Below are 25,888 nucleotides of genomic sequence, written 5' to 3'. Positions count from 1 at the left end.
CTGTGGGTTGTTTGCTGCGTATATGCGCTTGAGTTCCAAGGACAACTGAATGATGTGCTGGGACAAGGACGTGGATGTGCTTGCTTATGGTGCTAGTTGAGAGTGTTCAACAACAGGTACAGGGCGGGAGGCATCTTGGCATGCGCCATGGACAGGGGATTGGTGTGCACGCACAACAGTGGAACGAGCAGTGGTGTCATTCGCAGATACTGTTGCTGGACCCTGGGGTTCGGCCCACTTAGTCAGGTGCTTTGCTGCCATGTACCTGATCATGCTGGTGGTGGTCAGGCTGGTAGTTTTACTACCCCTGCTGATGCTGGCCTGGCAGGTGGTGCATATGGCCTTTTTGGGTTATCTGCAGAGTCTTTAAAAAACAACCAGACTCAAGAAGACCTAACAGTTGTCCTGGCAACTTCCGTCGTGTTGGCTTTATGAGGAACGCTTTTCCGCCTTGTGTCTGCAGTAGTGATGAGCGAGTATGTTTTGTTAACCCTTTCGTCGAGTATGATCGGGCGAGCACCGAGTAGTTACAGCTGCTCGATGTTATGTTTGAATCACTCCCGTGTGCATAATTTGCAACTGTTTGACACCTTTAATACATGTGAGGAATGTGTAAGAAATAGACATTCCTCACATGTATTAAAGCTGTCAAACAGTTGCAAATCATGCACACGGGAGTGATTCAAACATAACATCGAGCAGCTGTAACTACTCGGTGCTCGCCCGAGCATACTCGGCAAAACGGTTAACAAAACATACTCGCTCATCACTAGTCTGCGGCCACCACACTGCTTCTTCCTGCCTGTTGTGGTGCTACGCCTCCCTCCTCCTGTGTGCTGCTGTCCTCGCTCTGCATGTCCTCCTGCCAGGTTTGGTCAGTTACTATATCATCCACCACCACGTCTTCCACTTCCGCACCCTGGTCCTCCTCCTGACTCTCTGGCGCTTGTATCTCATCATCATCCACCTCTTGTAACAGTTTCCCACCGTCGCCTTCGTGTGACCGTGGCTTCTCAAATATTTGGGCATAGCTACATGCGATCTCCTCTTACCCCGCTTCAAGTGGACCTGGCTAGAGGCCCGAATCTATAAATGGAAAAGTAAACAGCTCTTCTGAGTGTCCAAGTGTGGGATCAGTTGTCTCTGGGTACTCGGCATGGTGGGAGGAAGGAGGATCAGGGTGAGGAATATGCGGTCCAGACTCACGGCTACTGAGACTTGACCGTGTGGAAGACAAGGTGGTGGTGGCAAAGTGACTGGAAGCATTATCTGCTATCCAACCAATAACCTTTTCACACTGCTCTGTGTTCAATAGTGGTGTGCTGCTGTCCCCTATTAATTGGGACAGGAAGGTCGAGCGACAAGATGTGGGTGTTTGTTGTGGCACAATTTCAGCTTGCCCACATCCTCTGTATGCACCATCACTATCATGTCCACTTCCCCGTCCCTTGCCACGTACCTTGCCCATTTTAAATGGAGGACAATATTTTCCACATTCACTACAAATGGCAGGATTTAAATCGCAATGATATGTGATACGTGTGACGGAAAACCACAGTTTTAAATAGCTGGCCTATAGGTTATTATTTTTCACAGCGACCTCATGTCAATAACTTCACCGACACACTGCAACAAAATTTAAATGGAGGCAAATATTTTCCACGTTCACTACAAATTCCTGGATTTTTATCACTGTAATATGGAAAGGACCTGGCTGTATTCTGCTATGGTAACAAGCAAATGGAGCAGAAAAATGGTGTTCTCTGGATTGCTTTTGAAGCAAATAATCAGGATTAAGATCAAAAAAATAATTATCCCTGGCCCCTGATACCTGGGGCTATTTCTAGAAATATCTGTAACAGCAGCAGCAGCCAGAACTGGAATGGAGCCTCTTGTGCTGTATGGACTGGCACATACACTGCTTGCCTGCCTAGCTCTGATATACAGTGCCTACAAGTAGTATTCAACCCCCTGCAGATTTAGCTGGTTGACACATGCGGAATTAACTTGGCATTGTGACATTTGTACTGTAGGTCAGCCTGGAAGTGGGAAATGCACTGCAGCAAATTTTTTTTTTTTTTTTTTTTTTTTTTTTTAAAAACGTTAAAAGTTAATTCAGAGTGTCATTTATTATTCAACCCCTCAAACCACAAGAATTCTGTTTGGTCCCCCTAAAGTATTAAGAAGTAGTTCAGGCACCAAGAATAATGAGCTTCACATGTGTGGATTAAAGATCTCTTTTGCCAGCCTTTTCTGACTATTTAAGACCCTCCCCAAACTTGTGAACAGCACTCAGACATGGTCAACATGGGAAAGACAAAGGAGCATTCCAAGGCCATCAGAGACAAGATCGTGGAGGGTCACAAGGCTGGCAAGGGGTACAAAACCCTTTCCAAGGAGTTGGGCCTACCTGTCTCCACTGTTGGGAGCATCATCCGTAAGTGGAAGGCTTATGGAACTACTGTTAGCCTTCCACGGCCTGGACAGCCTTTGAAAGTGTCCTCCCGTGCCGAGGCCAGGCTTGTCCGAAGAGTCAAGGCTAACCCAAGGACAACAAGGAAGGAGCTCCGGGAAGATCTCATGGCAGTGGGGGCATTGGTTTCAGTCAATACCATAAGTAACGTACTCCACCGCAATGGTCTCCGTTCCAGACGAGCCCGTAAGGTACCTTTACTTTCAAAGTGTCATGTCAAGGCTCGTCTACAGTTTGCTCATGATCACTTGGAGGACTCTGAGACAGACTGGTTCAAGGTTCTATGGTCTGATGAGACCAAGATCGAGATCTTTGGTGCCAACCACACACGTGACGTTTGGAGACTGGATGGCACTGCATATGACCCCAAGAATACCATCCCTACAGTCAAGCATGGTGGTGGCAGCATCATGCTGTGGGGCTGTTTCTCAGCCAAGGGGCCTGGCCATCTGGTCCGCATCCATGGGAAGATGGATAGCACGGCCTACCTGGAGATTTTGGCCAAGAACCTCCGCTCCTCCATCAAGGATCTTAAGATGGGTCGTAATTTCATCTTCCAACAAGACAACGACCCAAAGCACACAGCCAAGAAAACCAAGGCCTGGTTCAAGAGGGAAAAAGTCAAGGTGTTGGAGTGGCCTAGTCAGTCTCCTGACCTTAACCCAATTGAAAACTTGTGGAAGGAGCTCAAGAATAAAGTCCACATGAGACACCCAAAGAACCTAGATAACTTGGAGAAGATCTGCATGGAGGAGTGGGCCAAGATAACTCCACAGACCTGTGCCTGCCTAATCAGGTCTTATAAAAGATGATTATTAGCTGTAATTGCAAACAAGGGTTATTCCACAAAATATTAAACATAGGGGTTGTATAATAATTGACCCACACTTTTATGTTTAAAATTTAATAAAATTCAACTGAGCAACATAACTTTTTGGTTTGTAAGATTTATGCTTCTGTTCATAAATCCTCTCGTTTGCAGTTTGAAGGCTCTAACTTATTTGCATCTTATCAAACCAGCTAAACCTGCAGGGGGTTGAATACTACTTGTAGGCACTGTATATATATATATATATATATATATATATACTAGCTATTGAACTCGTTCTACGCCTGGGTGGCAAGCTTTTTTATTGGTAATTGGTCTCCCATCCTGTTATGTGCTGCCCCCATCCTGTTATGTGCTGCCTCTATCCTGGTATTTGTGCTGCTCCCATCTTGGTATTTGTGCTACCCAATCCTGTTCCCCCATCCTGTTATGTGCTGCCCCCATCCTATCCTGGTATGCATGGCACACCTCATCCCCAATCCTGGTATGCATGGCACCCCATCCCTCATCCTGGTATGCATGGCTCCCTCATCCCGAATCCTGGTATACATGGCACCCCTCACCCCCATCCTTGTATGCATGGCACTCCTCATCCCTCATTCTGGTATGCATGGCACTGTCTTTCCTCATCATGGTATGCACGGTACCTCATCCCTCATTCCTATCTTGGTAAGTATGGTACGCCTCATCCTGGTATGCATGGTACCCTCATCCCTATCTTGGTATGTATAGTACCCCCTCATTCCTATCCTGGTATGCATGGTACCCCCTCATCCCTATCATGGTAAACATGGTACCCCTTTGTCCCTACCCTGGTGTGAATGTTAGCCCCTCATCCCTATCCTGGTATGCATGGTACCCCCTTATCCCTATCCTGGTATGCATGGTACCCCCTCATCCCCATCCTGGTATGCATGGCACCCCTCAACCCCAATCCTGGTATGCATGACACCCCATCCCCAAACCTGGTATGTATGGTACCCCTCATCCCCAATCCTGGTATGCATTGCAACCCTCATCCCCAATCCTACTATGTATGGTATCCCTCATCCCTATCATGGTATGTATGGTACCCCTCATCTCCAATCCTGGTATGTATCGTACCCCTCATCCCTATCCTGGTATGTATGGTACCCCTCATCCCCAATTCTGCTATGTATGGTACCCCTCATCCCTATCCTGGTACGTATGGTACCCCTTATCCCCAATCCTGCTATGTATGGTACCCTTCATCCATATCCTGGTATGTATGGTACCCCTCATCCCTATCCTGGTATGCATGGCACCCCTCATCCCCAATCCTGGTATCCATGGCACCCCTCATCCCCAATCCTGCTATGTATGGTACCCCTCATCCATATCCTGGTATGTATGGTACCCCTCATCGCTGTCCTGGTATGCATGGCACCCCTCATCCCTATCCTGGCATGCATGGTACCCCCTCATCCGTATGCTGGTATGCATGGCCCCTAATCCGTATTCTGGTATGCATGGCACCCCTCATTCTGATCCTGTTATGCATGTTACCCCATCCCTCATCCTAGTAGTGCATGGTACCCCCTCATCCCTATCCTGGTATGCATGGTACCCCTCATTCCCATTATGGTATGTATGGTACCCCTCATCCCTATCCTGGTATGCATGGCACCCCTCATCCCTCGTATGCATGGTACCCCTCATCCCCCAAGCCTGGTATGTATGGTACCCCCTCATCCCTAGGGTGGGTTAATTTTAATATTGAGAGAAAGAGTATCCAAAAAAAATCAAGAAAATCACATTGTATAAATTAGATAAATATATTTGCATTTTGCAGTGAGAAATAAGTATTTGATCCCCTACAAACCATTATGAGTTCTGGCTCCTACAGACCAGTTAGACGCTCCTAATCAACTCGTTACCTGCATTAAAGACAGCTGTCTTACATAGTCACCTGTATAAAAGACTCCTGTCCGCAGACTCAAATAATCAGTCAGAATCTAACCTCTACAACATGGGCAAGACCAAAGAGCTTTCTAAGGATGTCAGGGACCAGATCATAGACCTGTTAGAACCTTGCTCTTAGGTTTTTTTTCCTTTGCTGGTCACATGACCTTGTTGGCCTATTTAAGCCTGCTCCGCCCTTCTGGCTTTGCTGGACTTCATTGTATATCTACTTTCTAGCTAGCCTGTGCTCTGTGTCTTGCTCTGTTAGTTTGCTTGGTCTACTGACCTCTATGCTCTATATATTTTGTTTGTTCATCTGTCTGCTACTATTTCTGTTAGGAGGTGTCCCATATTCCTCCCAGTCCTTAGTACTTGTAGGGATTCCTTCCCCACATCTATAGGTCTCCGTACAGACTAGCTTAGGACTTTAGCAGGTCTGATCGCAGGATCAGGTCCCCTGTTACATCGTAGGGATTTAGCTGAGTTCTATCGTAGGGACAGATCTCCTCTCTTTCCTTAGCTCTGGTAGCAGAACATAACAGAAAGTCCAGCCTGTAAATTCTCTAAGGAAAGATTTTTCTGTTCCATCATGGTGTCGGTTCAGGATTTGGCTCATCGCCTGCAGGGACTCTCTCTGGAGGTGGCCGAGCTCCGTCAGCACGTGAGTAACTGTCCTGGAGCACATTTCTTGGAGCCTAAGGTATGTTTGCCGGATTTATTTTTTGGTGAACACCGAGAATTTTTTTCATTTAAAAATGCTTGCTTATTGTATTCTCGTTTGAGACCTAAGTCCTCTGGGGATGAATCCCAGCGCGTAGGGTTCATAATGTCACTTTTGCGCAAAGAGCCTCAGGAGTGGGCCTTTTCTTTGCAACCTAGTGATACATGCTTCAGATCAGTGGATAGTTTTTTTTCTGCTTTGGGACTATTATATGATGATCCTGACCGTGTCGCATCAGCTGAGACTGAGTTGAGACGTTTAAAACAGGGATCAGGTAATGTGGAAAAATATTGTACTCATTTCCGTCGTTGGTCTACTCAAACAGGGTGGAACGATTCTGCTCTGAAAAGTCTATTTCTTGCTGGGCTCAGTGAAAGGGTTAAAGACCTGCTAATTGCTTATCCTACACCTGAAGATTTGCAACAGGCTATGCAATTAGCTATACGGGTGGATAGAAGACTGCGTGCAAGGGTTAATGAGAGCAAATCCTCTGCTATGTCAGTTTCTGGTTATGAGAATGTGTGTACTAACAGTGGTGAACCGATGGAGATTGGATCGGTGGCACCTCGCTCTCAAGAAAAAGACCGTCGATTTTTTGAAGGCTTGGGTTTCTATTGCGGAAAATCTGGTCATTTGATTAAAGGCTGTGAGCTTCGTATGAAGAAAGAAAAAAAAATGGTCAGTCACGCCCGTATTGCCTGTTTAAATTCCAAGGGTATATTTTTAGCTGCTTCCACGATTGCTCAGAAAAAATTAATGGAATTTCGGGTGTTTGTTGATTGCGGGTCTACTCTGAATGTAATTGATGGGGGATTCGTGGAAAGACTCAATTTAAAACCTGAACCTTTATCATCCCCCATTGCTGTGGTTTCTGTGGATGGTTCCCCTTTGAAGAATATTACTCTCAAGGTCTGTGAATTTCCTCTCACTATTAATGGTGTTCACCATGAGAAATTGGATTTGGTAGTGTTGAATAACTTGCCTTCTCCAGTAATATTGGGATTGCCCTGGTTAAAATTTCACAATCCTGTACTGGATTGGTCTACCAGTGAAATTAAATCCTGGAGCCATAAATGTTATGACAAGTGTTGTAACGGGCGTATTGCAGCTTTGGATAGGGGAGAATTGCCTGTTCCTATTCAGGATTTTTGGAGAGTTTTTTCTGAGAAGGAATCGCAGGTTTTGCCTCCCCATAGAGACTATGATTGTTCTATTGAATTTGTCCCTGGAGCGACTCTTCCTAAAAGTCGTTTATTTAATCTTACTATTCCTGAGAGGAAGGCTTTGGAGGAATACATACAGACAAGTTTGGCCGCCGGTCACATTAGGCCCTCTAAGTCTCCTGTGGCGGTTGGATTTTTTTTTGTAAAAAAAAAGGACGGCGGTTTACGTCCTTGTCTGGATTTTCGTGAGATTAACAAAATTACTGTACGCAATCCTTACCCACTGCCATTGATTCCTGATCTGTTTAACCAGTTAATGGGGGCCAAGTGGTTCTCTAAAATTGACCTTCGGGGGGCATACAATCTGTTGCGCATGAAGGAGGGTGATGAATGGAAGACTGCTTTTAACACTCCTGTGGGTCATTTTGAGAATCTGGTGATGCCTTTTGGTCTTACTAATGCTCCTGCATTTTTTCAGAATCTGATTAATGACATCCTGAGACCTTTGATCGGTAAAAATGTGGTTGTGTATTTGGATGACATTTTGATTTATTCGCCGGATCTGGAGTCTCATTGGCGGAGCGTGCGTGAGGTATTACAGTTATTAATGGACAATTCGCTTTTTGCTAAGCTGGAGAAATGTGAGTTCGCTGTACAGAGAATTAGTTTTTTGGGTTACATTATCTCCAGCGAAGGTTTTGAGATGGATCCGGTTAAGGTTCAGGCTGTGCAGGAATGGCCTAGGCCTATTGGTTTGAAATCGATACAGAGGTTTTTGGGTTTCGCCAATTACTACAGAAAATTCATAAAAAATTTTTCTAGTATTGTCAAACCTCTGACCGATCTCACCAGGAAAGGTGCTGATGCGGTTCAGTGGTCTTCTGAGGCCATTGAAGCTTTTGTGTATCTCAAGGAGAGGTTCACCTCTGCTCCCATCCTTATGCAGCCTGATGTGACTAAGCCGTTTTTGGTTGAGGTTGATGCTTCCTCTGTGGGGGTTGGCGCAGTATTGTCTCAGGATAACGGGGATGGATTACATCCCTGTGCCTTTTTTTCAAAAATTTTTTCGGAGACTGAACTGAATTACGATATTGGTAATCAGGAATTATTGGCTATTAAACTCGCATTTGAACACTGGCGCCACTTCTTGGAAGGTGCGGAATTTCCCGTTCAGGTTCTTACGGATCATAAAAATCTGATATATCTTGATGCTGCCAAGCGCCTGAATGCCCGTCAGGCTAGGTGGGCACTGTTTTTCTCGCGGTTTAATTTCTCCGTTACTTACATCCCTGGTACTAAGAATGTTAAGGCGGATGCCTTGTCTCGCAGTTTTTCTCCCATAGTCGGTGCTGAGAAAGAGGAGAACATTTTACAAGAAGGTGTTGTGATAGCTGCTTTGGACTCCGTTTTGGAAAATGAGATTCTTAAAGCACAGGAGAATGCCCCTTCTAACACTCCTCATGGGAGGTTGTTTGTGCCTGGGACCTTTAGGAGAGATTTGTTTGTTGAGTGTCACGAATCTCGGTTGGCAGGTCATCCCGGAATCTCTGAGACCAAGAGACTGGTGGGTCGCAGTTTTTGGTGGCCTGGATGGCAGAAGGAAGTCATTAAGTGGGTGCGTCAATGTACTATATGTGCTAGATCTAAGTCCTCACATACTCCTGCTGCGGGGTTGCTTTGTCCTTTGGAGGTTCCCAGTGCTCCTTGGACACTTTTGGCTATGGACTTTATAACTGACCTTCCCCCCTCTGAGGGTTTTACTGTCATCTGGGTGGTCGTGGACCGTTTTAGCAAGATGTGTCACTTGGTTCCCTTTGTCAAACTGCCCTGCGCTAAAACTCTCGCTAAGGCCTTTGTCAAGGAAATTGTCAGACTTCATGGCGTTCCTACTGACATTGTTTCTGATAGGGGTCCTCAGTTCGTGGCTCGTTTTTGGCGTGCCTTTTGTGACAGGTTGGGAGTTCATTTATCGTTCTCGTCCGGATATCATCCTGAATCTAATGGCCAGACAGAAAGGAAAAAACAGGATGTTGAGCAGTTCTTGCGTTGTTTTGTGGCAGACAATCAAGAGGGGTGGTCTGAGTTTCTGCCACTTGCTGAATTTGCTCTGAACAATCATACATCTTCTTCTGCTGGTTGTTCGCCTTTTTTTTGTTGTTCTGGGAGACATCCGTCGTTTGGGTCGTTCTCCAAGTTGGGATCTGCCGTGCCTGAGGAGGAGAATTTTTCCGGTGATTTGGAGAGAGTTTGGACGGATGTGCGTGGTAATCTTCAGGAGGCCAACAGAAAATCTAAGGACTACTTTGATAGGAAACGACAGGAGGTTTTGTTCGCTGTTGGTGACATGGTTTGGTTGTCCTCTAGGAATCTGCGGTTGAGGATTCCTTCTAAGAAATTGGGTCCCAAGTTTGTAGGGCCCTTTAAGGTGCTTCAGGTTGTCAACCAATCTGCTGTTAGGTTGGAGGTTCCTACCTCCTGGAGAATTAATCCGGTATTTCATGTCTCTCTGTTAAAAAAAGCTGTTGTATCGGATTGTGACGCCTCTGCCTCTGTTCCTCCGGTGGTGGAGGACGGGGAATATGAAATTTCTCGCATCCTTAACTCTAGACTGTATAGAGGTAGTTTGCAGTATCTTGTGGCCTGGAAAGGTTTCGGACCCGAGGATAACTCTTGGGTGAGGTCGGATGATGTTTCCGCGTCCAGACTTATCAGAGCGTTTCACAGGAGATTTCCTGATAAGCCTGGTCCTAGGGGATCCGGAGGATCCTCTTAGAAGGGGGGGGTACTGTTAGAACCTTGCTCTTAGGTTTTTTTTCCTTTGCTGGTCACATGACCTTGTTGGCCTATTTAAGCCTGCTCCGCCCTTCTGGCTTTGCTGGGCTTCATTGTATATCTACTTTCTAGCTAGCCTGTGCTCTGTGTCTTGCTCTGTTAGTTTGCTTGGTCTACTGACCTCTATGTTCTATATATTTTGTTTGTTCGTCTGTCTGCTACTATTTCTGTTAGGAGGTGTCCCATATTCCTCCCAGTCCTTAGTACTTGTAGGGATTCCTTCCCCACATCTATAGGTCTCCGTACAGACTAGCTTAGGACTTTAGCAGGTCTGATCGCAGGATCAGGTCCCCTGTTACATCGTAGGGATAAAGCTGAGTTCTATCGTAGGGACAGATCTCCTCTCTTTCCTTAGCTCTGGTAGCAGAACATAACAAGACCTGCACAAAGCTTGAATTGGGCTACAAAACCATAAGTAAGACGCTGGGTGAGAAGGAGACAACTGTTGGTGCAATAGTAAGAAAATGGAAGAAATACAAAATGGCGGTCAATCGACATCGATCTGGGGCACCATGCAAAATCTCACCTCGTGGGGTATCCTTGATCATGAGGAAAGTGAGAGATCAGCCTAAAATTACACGGGGGGGGGGGGACTTGTTAATGATCTCAAGGCAGCTGGGACCACAGTCACCAAGAAATCCATTGGTAACACATTACGCCTTAAAGGTTTAAAATCCTGCAGTGCCCGCAAGGTCCCCCAGCTCAAGAAGGCACATGTGCAGGCCAGTCTGAAGTATGCAAATGAAGACCTGGATGATTCTGTGAGTTAGTGGGAGAAGGTTCTGTGGTCAGATGAGACAAATATTGAGCTCTTTGGCATTAACTCCACTCGCCGTGTTTGGAGGAAGAAGAAGGATGAGTACAACCCTTAGAACATCGTCCCAACTGGGAAGCATGGTGGGGGAAACATTATACTTTGGGGGTGGTTTTCTGCAAAGGGGACATGATGACTGTACCTTATTGAAGGGAAGATGGATGGGGTCATGTATTGTGAGATTTTGGCCAACAACCTCCTTCCCTCAGTAAGAGCATTGAAGATGGGTTGTGGCTGGGTCTTCCAGCAAGACAATGACCCAAAACATACAGCCAGGGCAATGAAGGAGCAGCTAATAAAGAAGCACAGTAAGGTTATGGATAGTGATGAGTGAGCATGCTCGATACTGATCGGTGCTCGGCCAAGCATCTCACTGCTCAAGATGCTCGGCGCACACCGAGTATTTCTGGGGTTGCCCAGCGGGAGCTCGGGTCCCCTCCCAGCATGTTTGGCGCGCTTTAAAGCGCCAATGAACATGCAGGGATTCTCTGCCACTCAATGTAATGCCGTAGCCATGTTGGTTGTGGCATTACAGTGATTGGCTGGCCGCACAGCGTCATCAGGTCTGTATCAGACCTGGCGCGCCATGCTCGTCACAGTCACTCGGGAATGAGACAGTTTAGGGAGAGGTGCTGCTGAGCTAGGGAGAGATTTGCTTTTTTCTAGTTAGTGTAAGTATACCTGACTATAAAGACACACATCCATCTCAACAAACAGTACTTCTGAGGACTAATCCATCTGCAGAGATATCAGGCAGGCAGTGTACAGTGGGTACGGAAAGTATTCAGACCCCTTTAAATTTTTCACTCTTTGTTTCATTTCAGCCATTTGGTAAATTCTAAAAAGTTAATTTTTATATCTCATTAAAGTCCACTCTGCACCCCATCTTGACTGAAAAAAAACAGAAATGCAGAAATTTTCGCAAATTTATTAAAAGAAACCCTGAAATATCACAATTTGTTTCAGTGTGTCGGTGAATCTATTGATACCAGTTTGCTGTTCAAAATAGTTACCTACAGGCCAGGTATTTAAAACTGTGGTTTGTCCGTCACACGGATCACATATAAGTTCGCTCCAAATTCAGCCATTTGTAGTTAGCTTGGACAATATTGTCCTCCATTTAAAATGGGCAAGGCACGTGGCAAGGGACGGGGAACTGGATGTGATGGTGATGGTGCATGCAGAGGCCGAGGCCGTGGGCAAGCTGAAATTGTGCCACAACAAACACCCACATCTTCTCGCCTGACCTTCCTGTCCCAATTCCTAGGGGACAGCAGCACACCACTATTGAACACAGAGCAGTGCCAAAATGTTATTGGTTGGAAAGCGGATAATGCTTCCAGTCACTTAGCCACCACCACCATCCAGTATTCCACACGGTCATGTCTCAGTAGTTGTGAGTCTGGACCACACATTCCTCACCCTGAACATTCTTCCTCCCACCATGCCGAGTGCCCAGAGACAACTGATCCCACACTTGGACACTCTGAAGAGCTGTTCACTTTTCCATTTATAGATTCGTCCCTCTCGCCCGGTCCACTTGAAGCGGGGCAAGATCACATGTAGCAATGCCCAAATATTTGAGTAGCCACGGTCACATGAAGGCGATGGTGGGAAAGTGTCACAAGAGGTGGACGATGATGAGACTCAATTGCCAGAAAGTCAGGAGGAGGACCAGGGTGCGGAAGTGGAAGATGAGGTGGTGGATGATATAGTAACTGACCCAACCTGGCAGGAGGACATGCAGAGTGAAGAGAGCAGCACAGAGGGGGAGAGAGGCAGAGCACCCCAACAGGCAGGAAGAAGCAGTGTGGTGGCCGGAGACAGAAGGCAGGCAACCATTTCACGTAACACCAACACAAAGGATGTTGCCAGTACAACTGTTAGGTCTTCCTGAGTCCAGTTGTTTTTTAAAGACTCTGCCGATAACCCCAAAAAGGCCATTTGCGCCACTTGCCTGACCACCACCAGCATGATCAGGCACATGGCAGCAAAGCACCCGACTTTGTGGGCTGAACCCCAGTGTCCAGAAACAGTGTCTGCGGGTGGCACCACTGCTTCTTCCGCTGTTGTGCATGCAAGCCAATCCCCTGTCCATGGTGCATGTGAAGATACCTCCTGCCCTGCACCTGTCGTTGCACACTCTCAAGTAGCAGCATCAGGAAGCACGTCCATGTCCTTGTCCCAGCACAGCGTTCAGTTGTCCATACCCCAGTCCTTGGAACGCAAGCGCAAATACGCAGCCAACACCCCACAGGCCACACTGCTAAATTCCCACATTTCGCGACTGCTTGCGCTCAAAATGTTGCCTTTTAGGTTCGTGGAGACGGAAGCATTCCGCAACCTGATGGCGGCAGCCGTTCCTTGGTACTCGGTCCCCAGTCGCCACTATTTCTCCCGGTGTGCCATCCCCGCTTTACACAAGCACGTGTCCCAAAACACTAGCCGTGCCCTCAACAACGCAGTTACCGGGAAAGCCTACATAATCACGAACACGTGGACAAGTGCTTGTGGGCAAGGACGGTACATCTCGCTGACGGCACACTGGGTTAACATAATGGAAGCCGGGACCCAGTTGGACATTGGGACGGAACATCTCCTCCCGACGCCAAGGGTTGCAGACCCTAGGTCAATCAGGGTTGCCCCCACAGTCTACAGCTACTGCATGTCATCCTCCCCAGCTTCCTCCTCCTCTTCAGCCTCCATCTCCAAAATGACCACATCAGTCACAAGCTGGAAGCTTACCAAGCGGCAACAGGCTGTGCTGAAGCTAATATGCTTAGGTGACAAACTGTACAATGCTGAAGAGTTGTGGACAACACTGAAAGAACAGGCAGATCTGTGGCTCACTCCGCTGAACATACAGCCAGGCATGGTCGTGTGTGACAATGGCCAGAACCTGGTGGCGGCTCTGAGGCAAGACGAGCTCACACACGTACCATGCTTGGCCCATGGGCTTAACCTTGTGGTTCAGCGGTTTCTCAAATCCTACCCAGAGCTGCCAGATCTGCTTGTTAAAGTACGCCGTCTGTGTGCCTATTTTAGAAAGTCAGCTACAGCTTCCGCCTCCCTTGCCGTGCTTCAGCAGCCTTTGCAGCTTCCAGATCACCTACTGGTGTGTGATGTCCCCATGCGTTGGAACTCTACACTGCAGATGTTGGGAAGGATTTGTGAGCAGAAGAAGGCAGTTGTTGAGTACTAGCATCAACAAGGCCGTCTGTATTCAGTTCAGACTCCACACATAATACCTCAGGAGTGGACATGGATGTCAGACATATGTACCATCCTCCAAAACTTTGAGGACTCCACCAAAATGGTGTGCGTCGATGACGCCATAATTAGCGTCACCATCCCCCTTCTCTGTCTTCTGAAACGCTCTCTGCTCACAATCAAAGAGAAGGCATTGCAGGCGGAGCACGATAAGATGGAGCAAGGAACCATACAGGGTGATTACACACAGCCCAGCCTCATCTCATCCCAATGTGGATTGGGTGACAATGAGGAAGAGGAGGAGGAGGAAGAACAGGAGCTAGTTTCATGCGCTACAGACGGTACTACCTGTACAACTGTCATACCGTCTGTCAAGGGTGGATGGCCTGAGGAAAGAGAGGAGGAGGAGGAGAGCCTGGTCAGTCATCCTCTTGGTGAGGACACGGAAGTCTTGACTGTTAGCAGTCTGGCACGCATGGCAGAATTTATGTTACGCTGCCTTTCCCATGACCCTCCCCTTCTCAAACTTTTGGGTGACAATCATTACTGGTTGGTGAGACTTCTAGACCCACGCTACAAGGAGAACTTTATATCTCTTATTCCTGAGGCAGACAGGTCTACAAAAATGGGGCAGTACCAGAAGGCCCTTGTTGTGGAACTATTAAAAAAATTCCCATCTGAAAACGATGGCGGCAGAGGTCATAGTGCGTTGGACAACCAAGGACTACAAGCGAGAGAGACACAACTCCAATCCAGCAGAAGCAGGGGAACACTGTCAAAGTTCTGGGGGAGTTTTCTCAGCCCCTGCCATCGCACGGGCCCTGACGAGTGGGGTACTCTCACAAGGAGTGCAAAGTTTGGGAAGATGCTGAGGGAGTACCTTGCCGACCATACCAACGTCCTCCGCGATTCCTTGGGTTTCCAAGCTGGATACGTGGAATGAACTGGCTCTCTACGCCTTGGAGGTCCTGGTCTGCTCTGCCGCCAGCGTTTTATCAGAGCGGGTTTTTAGTGCCGCTGGTGGAATTATAACTGATAAGCGCATCCGACTGTCAACTGAAAATGCTGACAGGCTGACTCTTATAAAAATTAACAAGGGCTGGATTGGGCCAGACTTCTCAACACCACCGAATGATAGCAGCGTAAGATAAACTCAAATACAGTGTCTTTTTTCCGAGATGTATTCCCATGCACCTTTTCACACCCACACATGGGTATACGCTTCCTGATTTTGGCTATTTGCTCTTGTCCTCCTCCTTTTCCTCATCCTTGTCCTCCACCACCATATCAGCAGGGTGATTTTGGTCTGTGATGCAACACCCACATACTTTTTTTAAAGGGTCTTTATGATGCCCGTAAAAAAAAATATTTATACAGTATGTTCATGTATACCCCCCAGGGGTAAATGTTTGTCAGCACATACACTCAGTGCATGGGCATTACAAGTATAGGAGGCCCGCTCCTTTCTAATGGGAACATTTTTTTATGAGGCCCTCCTCCATGTCTTTTCCAAGGGGCATTGGAGTGCCTCCCAATTTTTGGCAGCCCTTTGATTCACTGCATAGGCAAACACTATGGGAAATCCACTTCCTAATGATAGGAACATTGTTTTTAGGAGGCTCTCTGACCTCTATGTCTCTTGCAAGGGGCATTGGAGTTCCTCCAAATTTTTGGCAGCCGTTGCTTCACTGCATAGACAAACAGTATGGGAGACCCTCTCCTTTCTAATGTGAATTTGTTGATACTGTGGCCCTTCTCTATGTGTCTTTAAATTGTTAGTGGGGCTTTTCCAAATTTTGTCAGCAGTTGGACTCACTGCATACCCTATAACTGTATAGCACCTTTGTAATGGAAACATGTCATTACTGTGGCCCTGCTCTATGTGTCTTTAAATTGAATACGCAATTACAGTATAGGACACCCACTTGTTAATAATGGGAACAACAAAGCATAGCCGGCTTATGGCTTTCTAACAATAGCGATGGCCGACTGCTGGCCTTTTAAGAATAGTAAGAATGTCTTAAAAAATAATGTAGAAAAAAAACAGTAGTATCTTTCTTTAGTATAAAAAACAGAGTCGCCAATGTAACCTCAATGTAATCACATTGTTCAGCTCCTGCACCTCCTCCTCCATCTCCGAAATGACCACATCAGTCACAAGCTGAAAGCACTGCAGCACTGCCTTGGCCAAACGGCAACAGGCTGTGCTGAAGATAACATGCTTAATGCTTAGGTGACAAACTGCCCAGCGCTGCAGACTTGTCAAAAGCTGTAACACAGCAGCCTGATCTGTGGCTCTCACTGCTGAACATACAGCCAGGCATGGTCGTGTCTGACAATGGACAGAACCTGGTGATGGAGAAATGACAGCCGTGGTATATACGGTTTCCATCTATGCCAGTCCTTTCACCGAGCTAAAGAATATGGCTGTGGTGAAATACAACTCCCACTGAGAAGCTGTTTCAGATTGAAAAACATTGTGCCCACCAGAGGATTTGATTCAGAGGGATAACCTTTCTCCACCGCACAAGAGCCCCAATGCAGGTGAAAAGTTTGCGCTATCATGTACTCTCCCGATGTAGAAGCCAGGGCCCACCATAGAATTCTCTGGTGGGACCGTCCAACCCTGCCGAGAAGCAGTCCTGGCTAAGAAAAGTGTGTGGGAAGGTTCCTGGACACTCTATCGCTGCTTTTTTAATGTGGATTGGACGTGCTTATGCATGTTATTTCTCAAAACGCATTACAGATCAGGCCATTGCCCACTGAGGTGGAAACCCACGCAAACACGGGAACAACATACAAAATACTTGCAGATGTTGTCCTTGCTGGGATTTGAACATAGGATCCCAGCACTGCAAGGCTTCAGTGCTAACCACTGAGCCAATGTGCTGCCGTTCACCCTCTAATATCTAACAGGCTGGAGAAACTTGCACCTACTGCCACTCTATCTTCAGCTCCTTTGTGAGAAACTAATGTATTTGGGCAGCCACTCAGTCTACCAAATAAAATTCATGAGAAGGAAATTGGGGATGGCTTCTCTACTGGTACTGGGGGCAGTGCTAATACCATGGCGTCATACTATAGTTCACCATAGTTTACTGGAAATATTCCAGGCTGGTAGGAGTCACGCAGATTCCCACAGAAAAGTATCAGCAGTAATGGTCAGGGACACGCTCTTGTGGAAGGCGGAGATGATACCGGGAGAAATAGTGGCGCCTGGGGGCTGAGTATGGACACCCGGCCGCCGCCACCATGAGGTTGTCGACAGCTTACACCTCCACGAGCCTAATAGGCCACATTTCAAGTGCAAGCAGCTGCCCAGAAATCTTGCAGTTTGGTTTTGCGGCCTGTGGGTGAGTGGCTGGCTGCATACTTGCACTTGCATTCCAATTAGCAGAAAACTAAGCAGATGGTGGCCTCTATAATCATCATGGCCTCACCTCGGCACTATGAACTCTCCTGAATGAAAATCCAGGGTCCACCGGAGGAGTCTCTGGTTCTCTGGTGGGCCCATCCAACCCTGCCAAGAAACAGCCCTGGCTAAGAAAAGTGCGTGAGAAGGTTCCCAGACACTCTATGGCTGATTTTTTTATGTGGATTGGACGTGCTTATGCACGTTATTTCTCAAGCCGCATTGCAGATCAGGCCATTGTCCAACTCTGTAGTCATGAAATTAAAGGCGCAAACAAAGACACCGAGCTAAAGAATATGGCTGTGGTGAAATCCAACTCTCACTGAGAAGCAGTGTCAGACTAAAAGACATTGGGCCCACCAGAGGATTTGATTCTGAGGTTTCACCTTTCTCCCCCACTGGAGAGCCCCATAGCAGCTGCAAAGTTTGCGCCTATCATGAACTCTCCTGATGGAGAAGCCAGGGTCCACCCGAGGATTTTTGGTGGATCCGTGCAACCCTGCCGAGAAGCAGCCCTGGCTAAGAAAAGTGTGTGGGAAGGTTCCCGGACACTCTATGGCTGCATTTTTAACGTGGACTGGCTCCGTACCATCCCTGGCTACATTCAGCCGTCCACATGTTTCACATTCAAGTGAAAGCAGCTTTAGAGGACTTCCTGGGAGAAATGACAGCTGGGTAGATATGGTTTCTCAAGTAGAGATGAGCGGTGTTCGACTAGAACTGTTCGCCAATCTCAAATTCGAGCTGTTTTGGGCGGTGTTCGAGTTGTTCGACGAACCCGAACGATTTGCAAAAAATTCGGCTGTTCGAGGTTATGTTCGATAACTGTTCGTGCACCAAAAGCGTGTCCTGCATGTCTGGCGCTATTTAGAGCACCAATCATGCAGGGATTGTCTGCCACTCACTGTAATGTCACAGCCATGGTGGTTGTGGCATTACAGTGATTGTCCAAATCGATGGGAACAGTGCCAACAGTGAAACATGAAAAGCCGGCAATTCAGCAGCGGCATACACCTGTACCCGACAATTTAGAACCGAAAGAATAGAGCTTCACACATAGATTAGATAGATATAAACATGTCAGCCACATATATACGAAGTACAGTGAAAGTGCTGCTTACTGTACTTGTCATTTAGCGTAAAGGATTTATCAAAAAAAATAATAGTGTTTTCATGCACCGTCTCTTTAAAAAAGCCGGCCGGCAATTCAGCAGCGGTACCCGACAATTTATAACAGACAGAATAGAGCTTCACACATAGATTAGATAGATAGAAACATGTCAGCCACATATATACGAAGTACAGTGACAGTGTTGCTTACTGTACTTGTCATTTAGCGTAAAGGATTTATCAAAAAAAATAATAGTGTTTTCGTGCACTGTCTCTTTAAAAAAGCCGGCCGGCAATTCAGCATCTGTACCCGACAATTTATAACAGACAGAATAGAGCTTCACACATAGATTAGATAGATAGAAACATGTCAGTCACATATATATGAAGTACAGTGATAGTGTTGGTTACTGTACTTGTCATTTAGTATTAAAATAAAGGATTTATTATTAAAAAAATTGGCGTGGGGTTCCCCTTAATTTTAGGCTCTAGCGGAGGTTAAGCAGACGGCTGGGGCAGATGTTTGAAGCCTGGGAAGGGGGTAATACCCACGGAGCTTCCCAGGCTACTAATATCAGCCCCCAGCTGAATACATAGCCTTTACTAGCTATTAAAATGGGGGACCCCCCCAAAAAAATGACGTGGGGTCCCCCCTAATTTAATAGCTAGCAAAGGCTAGGCAGACAGCTGGGGGCTGATATTAATAGCCCAGGAAGGGAGCCATGAATATTGGCCCCCTCCCAGGCTAGAAACACCAGCCGTCAGCCGCCCCAGAAATGGCGCATTCATAGGATGCGCCAATTCTGGCACTTAGCCTCGCTCTTCCACGCTGCCCTGGTGCGGTGGCAGGGGGTAATAGGGTTGGGGTTGATGTCAGCTTATAATGCCAGCTGCCATGAAGCCCAGGTTAGTAATGGAGAGGCGTCTATAAGACACCCCCATTACTAACCCCATAGTCAAAGTTACAAAAAAACACAAACACCCAGAATAAAGTCCTTTAATTGAAATAAAGACACAATTCTTTATTGTTCTAAATTAAACCATACTTACCGTCACGCCCATTCCAGCTGAAGCCAACGATCTCCTGCAATAAAAGAGAAATAATAAAGCAACCTCATCCTTACCTTTCCATGGTTCCCACGACAGCTTCAGCTCTGCTACATCGAGATGACAGGCTGGACCGCAGCAGAACGCTGCCATCCAGCCTCTCATCCCACAGACACTGAGAAGCGCAGGCTTGCTTGCGCTGCTCAGCGTCTCTCTGTGACGACATCCAGATGAGCCGAGTTCATGTCCAATGAACTCGGCTCACCTCATGCACGTCACTGACAGCGTGGGAAAATTCTCACGCTGAAGCGGTGAGTGCAGGAGAATTCTCCCACGCTGTCAGTGACATGCATAAGGTGAGCTCATGTCCAATGAACTCAGCTCACCTCCTGCACGTCACTGACAGCGTGGGAGAATTCTCCTGCACTCAGCGCTTCAGCGTGAGAATTCTCCCACGCTGAAGCGCTGAGTGCAGGAGAATTTTCCCACGCTGTCAGTGACGTGCATAAGGTGAGCTCATGTCCAATGAACTCAGCTCACCTCCTGCACGTCACTGACAGCGTGGGAGAATTCTCCTGCACTCAGCGCTTCAGTGTGAGAATTCTCCCACGCTGAAGCGCTGAGTGCAGGAGAATTTTCCCACGCTGTCAGTGACGTGCATGAGGTGAGCCGAGTTCATTGGACATTAACTCGGCTCATCTGGATGCCCTCACAGAGAGACACTGTGGAGCGCAAGCAAGCCTGCGCTTCTCAGTGTCTGCGGGATGACAGGCTGGATGGCAGCGTTCTGCTGCGGTCCAGCCAGTCATCTCGATGTAGCAGAGCTGGAGCCGTCCTGGGAACCATGGAAAGGTAAGGATGAGGTTGCTTTATTATTTTTCTTTTATTTCAGGAGATCGTTGGCTTCAGCTGGAATGGGCGTGATGGTAAGTATGGTTTAATTTAGAACAATAAAGAATTGTGTCTTTATTTCAATTAAAGGACTTTATTCTGGGTGTTGTGTTTTTTTAAAATACTTTACTAGAAATTCATGGCGGTCATGTCTAATATTGGCGTGACCCCATGGCGGATTCCAGCCCCCAGCTGCCTAGTTGTACCTGGCTGGACACAAAAACAGGGCGAAGCCCCACGTCAATTTTTTTTTAATTATTTCATGAATTTCCTGAAATAATTAAAAAAAATTGAAGTGGGGCTTCGCACTATATTTGTGTCCAGCCAGGTACAGCAGGCAGGAACGGGCTGCCCCCAACCACCAGCTGCCTATTTGTACCTGGCCGGACACAACAATATAGGGAAATAATTAAAAAAAAAGTATGTGGGGCTTCGCCCTATTTTTGTGTCCAGCCAGGTACAACTAGGCAGCTGGGGGCTGGAATCCGCAGCGCAGGGAGGCCCAAGCTTTCTGGGCCCCCCCCCCCCCCCGCTACAAATTGCAGTCCGCAGCCACCCCGGAAAATGGCGCGTTCATAGAAGCGCCATCTTCTGGCGCTGTACCCAACTCATCCAGGGCCCTGGTGCGGTGGCTCACTGGGTAATAAAGGGGTTAGGGCCAGCTTGGTATTATCAGCTGGCCCCAAGCCCAAAATTCATGGGGTCACGCCAGTATTAGACATGACCGCCATGAATTTCTAGTAAAGTATTTAAAAAAAACACAACACCCAGAATAAAGTCCTTTAATTGAAATAAAGACACAATTCTTTATTGTTCTAAATTAAACCATACTTCCCATCACGCCCATTCCAGCTGAAGCCAACGATCTCCTGCAATAAAAGAAAAATAATAAAGCAACCTCATCCTTACCTTTCCATGGTTCCCACGACAGCTTCAGCTCTGCTACATCGAGATGACAGGCTGGACCGCAGCAGAACGCTGTCATCCAGTCTGTCATCCCGCAGACACTGAGAAGCGCAGGCATGCTTGCGCTCCTCACTGTCTCGCTGTGACGGCATCCAGATGAGCCGAGGTCATGTCCAATGAACTCGGCTCACCTCATGCACGTCACTGACAGCGTGGGAAAATTCTCCTGCAATCAGCGCTTCAGCGTGAGAATTTTCCCACGCTGTCAGTGACGTGCATGAGGTGAGCCGAGTTCATTGGACATGAACTCGGCTCATCTGGATGTCGTCACAGAGAGACGCTGAGCAGCGCAAGCAAGCCTGCGCTCCTCAGTGTCTGCGGGATGACAGGCTGGATGGCAGCGTTCTGCTGCGGTCCAGCCTGTCATCTCGATGTAGCAGAGCTGAAGCTGTCGTGGGAACCATGGAAAGGTAAGGATGAGGTTGCTTTATTATTTTTCTTTTATTGCAGGAGATCGTTGGCTTCAGCTGGAATGGGCGTGATGGTAAGTATGGTTTAATTTAGAACAATAAAGGATTGTGTCTTTATTTCAATTAAAGGACTTTATTCTGGGTGTTTGTGTTTTTTTTAACTTTGACTATGGGGTTAGTAATGGGGGTGTCTTATAGACGCCTCTCCATTACTAACCTGGGCTTGATGTCAGCTGGCATTATAAGCTGACATCAACCCCAACCCTATTACCCCCTGCCACCGCACCAGGGCAGCGTGGAAGAGCGAGGCTAAGTGCCAGAATTGGCGCATCCTATGAATGCGCCATTTCTGGGGCGGCTGACGGCTGGTGTTTCTAGCCTGGGAGGGGGCCAATATTCATGGCTCCCTTCCTGGGCTATTAATATCAGCCCCCAGCTGTCTGCCTAGCCTTTGCTAGCTATTAAATTAGGGGGGACCCCACATCATTTTTTTGGGGGGGTCCCCCATTTTAATAGCTAGTAAAGGCTATGTATTCAGCTGGGGGCTGATATTAGTAGCCTGGGAAGCTCCGTGGGTATTACCCCCTTCCCAGGCTTCAAACATCTGCCCCAGCCGTCTACTTAACCTCCATTAGAGCCTAAAATTAAGGGGAACCCCACGCCAATTTTTTTAATAATAAATCCTTTATTTTAATACTAAATGACAAGTACAGTAACCAACACTATCACTGTACTTCATATATATGTGACTGACATGTTTCTATCTATCTAATCTATGTGTGATGCTCTATCTTTCTGTTCTAAATTGTCGGGTACCGCTGCTGAATTGCCGGCCGGCTTTTTTAAAGAGACAGTGCATGAAAACACTATTATTTTTTTAAATAAATCCTTTACACTAAATGACAAGTACAGTAAGCAACACTATCACTGTACTTATTATATATGTGACTGACATGTTTCTATCTATCTAATCTATGTGTGAAGCTCTATTCTTTCTGTTCTAAATTGTCGGGTACAGATGCTGAATTGCTGGCCGGCTTTTTTAAAGAGACGGTGCATGAAAACACTAATACTTTTTTTAATAAATCCTTTACACTAAATGACAAGTGCAGTAACCAACACTGTCACTGTGCTTCTTATATGTGTGACTGACATGTTTCTATCTATCTAATCTATGTGTGATGCTCTATTCCTTCTTGTCTAAATTGTCGGGTACCGGTGTATGCCGCTGCTGAATTTGCCGGCCGGCTTTTTTAAAGAGAGTGTCTTCTGAGCAGTTTGTCAGCTTTTGGACACCTTTGCAGGTGTTTTCTATGTGTTTCTATGTGTTTTTTTTTGCCTGCCATTGGTTTTAACGGTGTTCGACGGTGTTCTAAGGTGTTCGACGAACAGTTCGACGAACAGTTCCTCGAACATCCCGGTGTTCGACGAACCGAACCGAACCCGAACACTACGGGGGTGGCTCAACACTATTCTCAAGTCCTTTCACCAAGCTAAAGAATATGGCTGTGGTGAAATACAACTCTCAACAAAAAAAGCTGTGGACTGGCTCCCTACTGTCCCTGGCCACATTCACTTGACCACGTGTTTGTGGTTAGGCGGTCCTTCCCAGTAAGTTCACTGGGGTGGGCACGGGTAATGTTGTAGGACCCATGCTTGTGGAAGGCGGAGACGACACCGGGACAAATAGTGGCGGCTGGGGACCGAGTGCGGACACCCGATCACTGCTGCCGTAAGGTTGTGAAAATCTTCTGCCTCCACAAGCCTAAAAGGCCCCAATTCAGGTGCAAGCAGCTGTCAAAAATTTGGCAGTATAGTATTGCAGGCTGTGGGTGGGTGGCTGGCTGCATACTTGCGCTTGCATTCCAAGGAATGGGGTAGAGACAACTGAACGCTGCATTGGGACAAGGACGTGGACGGTGATTGTTGCAAGTCTGCAACGACAGGTGCATGTCGGGAGGCATCTTCGCATGCGCCAAGGATCACTTATGATGGGCACACTTTTAGGCAGTGACCTGGGAGTCAGAGATCATAGAATCATAGAATCATAGAATGGTAGAGTTGGAAGGGACCTCCTGGGTCATCTGGTCCAACCCCCTGCTCAAAGCAGGATTCACTAAATCATCTCAGACAGATGTCTGTCCAGCCTCTGTTTGAAGACGTCCATTGAAGGGGAACTCACCACCTCTCGTGGCAGCCTGTTCCACTCATTAATCACCCTAACTGTCAAAAAGTTTTTTCTAATATCTAATCTGTGTCTCCTCCCATTTAGTTTCATCCGATTGCTTCTAGTCTTTCCTTGTGCAAATGAGAATAAAGATGATCCTTCTACAATGTGACAGCCCTTGACATATTTGTAGACAGCTATTAAGTCTCCTCTCAGTCTTCTTTTTTGGAAGCTAAACATTCCCAAATCCTGTAACCGTTCCTCATAGGACATGGTTTGCAGACCAGTCACCATTCTGGTCGCTCTTCTCTGAACTTGCTCCAGTTTGTCTATGTCTTTTTTAAAATGTGGTGCCCAAAACTGTACACAGTATTCCAGATGAGGTCTGACCAAAGAGGAGTAAAGACCGATAATGACTTCACGTGATCTAGACTGTATGCTTCTGTTAATACATCCCAGAATTGTATTTGCCTTTTTTGCTGCTGCATCACACTGTTGACTCATGTTCAGTCTATGATCTATTAGTATACCTAAGTCTTTTTCACATGTACTGTTGCTTAGCTCTATTCCTCCCATTCTGTATATGCTTTTTTCATTTTTATTGCCCAGATGTAGTACTTTGCATTTTTCCCTGTTAAAAACCATTCTGTTGGTTGCTGCCCACTGCTCCAGTTTATTTAGGTCTTTTTGAATCCTCTCTCTCTCTTCTCTAGTATTAGCTATCCCTCCAAGCTTTGTGTCATCAGCAAATTTAATCAGTTTACCCTCAATTCCTTCATCTAAATCATTGATAAAGATGTTGAACAATACAGGTCCCAGGACGGAGCCCTGTGGTACCCCACTTGAGACATTCATCCAACTGGATGTGAAGCCATTTACAACCACCCTTTGAGTCCGATCACTAAGCCAGTTATGAATCCACCTAACAGTTGCCTGGTCCATTGCATACTTGGTCATTTTTTCAATAAGGATGGTGTGAGATACTTTGTCAAATGCTTTGCTGAAGTCAAGATATACTATATCTACAGCATTTCCCTGATCCACCCAGTCAGTGATTCTGTCATAGAAGGAAATTAAGTTAGTCTGACATGACTTGTTAGTTACAAACCCATGCTGACTCTGGTTAATCACTTCATTCTTATCCATGTACTTACATACATGTTGTTTAATAATTTCTTCAAAGATCTTTCCTGGTATAGAAGTCAGACTCACCGGCCTATAGTTCCCTGGGTCCACCTTCTTCCCCTTTTTGAAGATAGGAACAACATTTGCTCTTCTCCAGTCTTCTGGGACTTCTCCTGTTCTCCAAGAATTTTCAAAGATTATGGAGAGTGGTTCTAAAATTTCTTCTACGATCTCCTTCAGTACTCTGGGGTGTAATTCATCTGGACCTGGAGACTTGAACTCATTTATGCTAGCTAAATTTTCCCTCACAATCTTTCTGTTTACAGATAACTTGGATTCCTCTATTCCTTTAAAAGGACAGTGAAGATCAGTTGATGTTACATTTTCTTTCTGAGAGAAAACAGATGCAAAATAGGAGTTAAAAAGTTCGGCCTTCTCAACATCCTCTCTTACCATTTCTCCATTTTCATCCTGTAAAAATCCTATAGCATCTTTGACTTTTCTTTTACTTTTGACATACCCCCAAAATCCTTTTTTATTGCTTTTGACATCTCTTGCAAGCCTTAATTCATTGTCAGCTTTAGCTAACCTGATACGTGCCCTACAGGATCTGCAGACTGCATTATAATCTTCTTTAGATATGCCTCCCTCTTTCCATTTAATAAACATTTCTTTCTTTCTTTTTAGCATGTGTTTAAGTTCTGTGTTCATCCATCCTGGTTTCCTTAAATGCTTCCCATTCTTCCTACTTTTCGGGATTGTTAACGATTGTGCTTTGAGAATCTCATTTTTAGA

The 25,888-nt window shown here is 46.5% G+C and overlaps 1 protein-coding gene across 1 annotated transcript in view; it reads left to right on the top strand.

Annotated features, from left to right (window-relative positions):
• Positions 1–25,888, top strand: part of LOC141264817 (uncharacterized) — a 184,493-nt gene that overhangs the window by 82,569 nt on the left and 76,036 nt on the right. The gene's annotated exons all lie outside the window — the stretch shown is intronic.

This window comes from Phyllobates terribilis, unplaced genomic scaffold (genome assembly GCF_046119375.1).
Source record: "Phyllobates terribilis strain yellow unplaced genomic scaffold, ASM4611937v1 Scaffold_4__5_contigs__length_816908805, whole genome shotgun sequence".
Classification (NCBI taxonomy): Eukaryota; Metazoa; Chordata; class Amphibia; order Anura; family Dendrobatidae; genus Phyllobates; species Phyllobates terribilis.
Note: the sequence above shows the minus strand (reverse complement) of the source record. Positions and strands in the feature narration are given on the sequence as shown.